General features: G+C 65.8%; 1 protein-coding gene across 1 annotated transcript in view; it reads left to right on the forward strand.

Annotated features, from left to right (window-relative positions):
* LOC104408254 (low-density lipoprotein receptor-related protein 1-like) overlaps positions 1–374 on the forward strand; it is a gene marked incomplete at both ends in the record, with an annotated part of 22,819 nt that overhangs the window by 7,087 nt on the left and 15,358 nt on the right.

Consider the following 374-nt stretch of genomic DNA (forward strand, 5'->3'; position numbering starts at 1 on the left):
TCCCTCCAGGCAAGAGAACCCCCCCCTCAATTGGCCATTCCAGCCCAACCTCCCCATGGATGTGCTCCGTACAGGAGTGCACCGTCACCCAGCTCCGCTCCCCCGTGGAGCAGAGCTGCCCCCTTGCTGCTGGTGCCCCCCCAAGGTACATGGCTGATCTATGCAGTTTCTGTGTCTCATTTTCTATGTGCTTCGCTGGTGCTGTGGCCGAGCGTGGTGGGAGGCGGGGGACCGGGGCCTCTCTGAGGGGGTCCAGCACCGAGGGGCTGCCTGTCACCCCACGTCCTGTCTGTCGGTGTGGTCCATCCCCATCCCCGCTGTTCCCCCCTTCCCCTGGCTGGCTCCTGGGGCAGGGGGGTCCCTGCCTTCCGTCT

Source organism: Nestor notabilis, unplaced genomic scaffold (assembly GCF_000696875.1).
Source record: "Nestor notabilis isolate BGI_N333 unplaced genomic scaffold, ASM69687v1 scaffold16937, whole genome shotgun sequence".
NCBI lineage: Eukaryota > Metazoa > Chordata > Aves > Psittaciformes > Psittacidae > Nestor > Nestor notabilis.